Consider the following 2,500-nt stretch of genomic DNA (forward strand, 5'->3'; position numbering starts at 1 on the left):
TAGCCGTTTCTCAGGCTCCCTCTCCGGAATCGAACCCTAATTCTCCGTCACCCGTTGCAACCATGGTAAGCCACTACCTTACCATCGACAGTTGATAGGGCAGAAATTTGAATGAAACATCGCCAGCGCAAGGCCGTGCGATTCGATCAGTTACTATGAATCACCAAATGACCGGGCAGAACCCGCATTGGTTTTTAATCTAATAAATACATCCCTTCCAGAAGTCGGGACTTTTCGCATGTATTAGCTCTAGAATTACTACGGTTATCCAAGTAGTAATGGTACAATCAAATAAACGATAACTGATTTAATGAGCCATTCGCAGTTTCACAGTACAAGTGCTTATACTTAGACATGCATGGCTTAATCTTTGAGACAAGCATATGACTACTGGCAGGATCAACCAGGTAACTATCCACCGCAGGGAACAGAAGTTCCTTGCTAAGCGGCCCCCCTCCGCAGAGGGAGAGCAAGCTTTCTTAGATTTTGCCTCCACGGGGGGAACCCATGAGCCAAACGGACCACACGGTCCCTCGGTCAAGGGAAACCCCGTCTTGTTTGCCACGTCTTTCTCACAACTGGACCCGTGCACAGTTCAGGCATACCTGTCAGACTCGCCAAGCGAGCTGAAGGAAGGCAAGAAAAGTGCTTCTGCGAAGGAAAATATCCTCCTGCTCTTTTGTCTCTATCATTAGCCAAAGGCTAGCGTACACAACTTCCATCTACACTCTGCCTGCCACTACAGTGACAATGCTTTCGGGCATCATCTTTTCCCTCCTTCGAAAGGAAAGCTACAAGCCCAACTTTCCTTGCCCGTTAGTCAATTCTGCCCTCTATTTCTCCGCCTTGCCGCCGTGGAACATAAGGGACAGGGTTTACTAGCCAGCTCCTCTCGGAACCTTTGCGACCAACCTGCCCACACTATAACCCCCAAACGCTAATAAGGAGACTGCATGATATGGTAGACAGAAAATAAAAACGCGAAAAAAATGAAATTTTGAAAATCGAACCCACAATCAGCCAAATCGTTTGTAAGTCATGCCAAATGACTGGTGACATCTTAAAAACCCATTGAAGCCACAACATCCCATAATTTCACGCTTTTAAAGATTTGTCACTATACGCACTGTAAGTACCTCACTAATTCTCACCTCAGATTTTACGGGAACATGTTCAAATTTTAACACGCCTCTCAGCACGACCAATTACATTAAAATTCATCGCAAAAGTCAGAATTCTCCAATTTTTGAAAAATTCACTATATTCACTGTAAGTACCTCGCTAGACAGTGGAGACCTCAGATTTTACGGGAACATGATCAACTTTCGACACACCTCTCAGCACGAGCAGTTACATAGAAATCCATCAGGAAAGTCGTGCTGTGAAGAGGTCTTTCGACTAAGAAAAATGGTGGTGTGAGGAGGAGTCACCTAAATCAGAGAAAAATACTCTTATAGGAGACTGCTACGAAAGACATTTCTGAGTCCACTGGCCCTAGTCCCCTAATAAGTGTATTTCTGTTTGTTTTAAGAAGGTCCTCCTGACATCACCAATCTTCTGTCTTCAATCCTAACCCCAACGTTAACCCTAACGCTAACCCTAACCCTACCTCCCTCAGGGGCAGTTCTATGGTTATGATCCCACGGTAGGCAGAAAAACTATCCCAATCTAGGTTTTCTTGTATGCTGACTCCATTTTAAATGCTTTTACTTGAGTCTGACAAAGGCAAAGCCAAATACTCACCCCTATATGGACGGGGAAGCAAAGTGCGGATTTTGGTAGGTCGGCATTTTCAATCAGGAATGTTGCCATTCGAAAGAGCGTCCAAAAAAACTTGGTTGGGACACATTTATTTTAGAAATTAGCGACCTAACCAGAAGTGCACTTTTTGGTGGGCCTACCCTACCCCCCTCAGGAGCAGTTCTATGGTTATAATACCACGGAAGGCACAAAACCTATCCCAAACTAGGTTTTCTTGTATGCTGATTCCATTTTCAATGTGTTTCCTTGACTCTGACGAAAGCAAAGCCAAATACTCACCCCTATATGGACGGGGAAGCAAAGTGCGGATTTTGGTAGGTCGGCATTTTCAATCAGGAATGTTGCCATTCGAAAGAGCGTCCAAAAAAACTTGGTTGGGACACATTTATTTTAGAAATTAGCGACCTAACCAGAAGTGCACTTTTTGGTGGGCCTACCCTACCCCCCTCAGGAGCAGTTCTATGGTTATAATACCACGGAAGGCACAAAACCTATCCCAAACTAGGTTTTCTTGTATGCTGATTCCATTTTCAATGTGTTTCCTTGACTCTGACGGAAGCAAAGTCAAATACTCACCTCTATATGGACGGGGAAGCAAAGTGCGGATTTTGGTAGGTCGCCATTTTCAATCGGGAATGTTGCCATTCGAAAGAGCGTCTAAAAGAACTTGGCTGGAACACATTTTTGCTATAAATTGTTGACCTAAGTATATAAGCAAGTATATAAGCAAATACTCGTT

The 2,500-nt window shown here is 44.2% G+C and overlaps 1 non-coding gene across 1 annotated transcript in view; it reads right to left on the reverse strand.

Moving 5' to 3' along the window:
* LOC146446694 (small subunit ribosomal RNA) overlaps positions 1-410 on the reverse strand; it is a 1,800-nt gene extending 1,390 nt beyond the window's left edge. Inside the window, exon 1 of the ribosomal RNA XR_014862477.1 lies at positions 1-410. This exon is cut by the window's left edge and continues 1,390 nt beyond it. This is a non-coding gene — a ribosomal RNA (small subunit ribosomal RNA).
* Positions 411-2,500: the final 2,090 nt, after the last annotated feature.

The sequence above is a fragment of the Pavona decussata genome, unplaced genomic scaffold, assembly GCF_977016875.1.
Source record: "Pavona decussata unplaced genomic scaffold, jaPavDecu1.1 SCAFFOLD_3293, whole genome shotgun sequence".
NCBI lineage: Eukaryota > Metazoa > Cnidaria > Anthozoa > Scleractinia > Agariciidae > Pavona > Pavona decussata.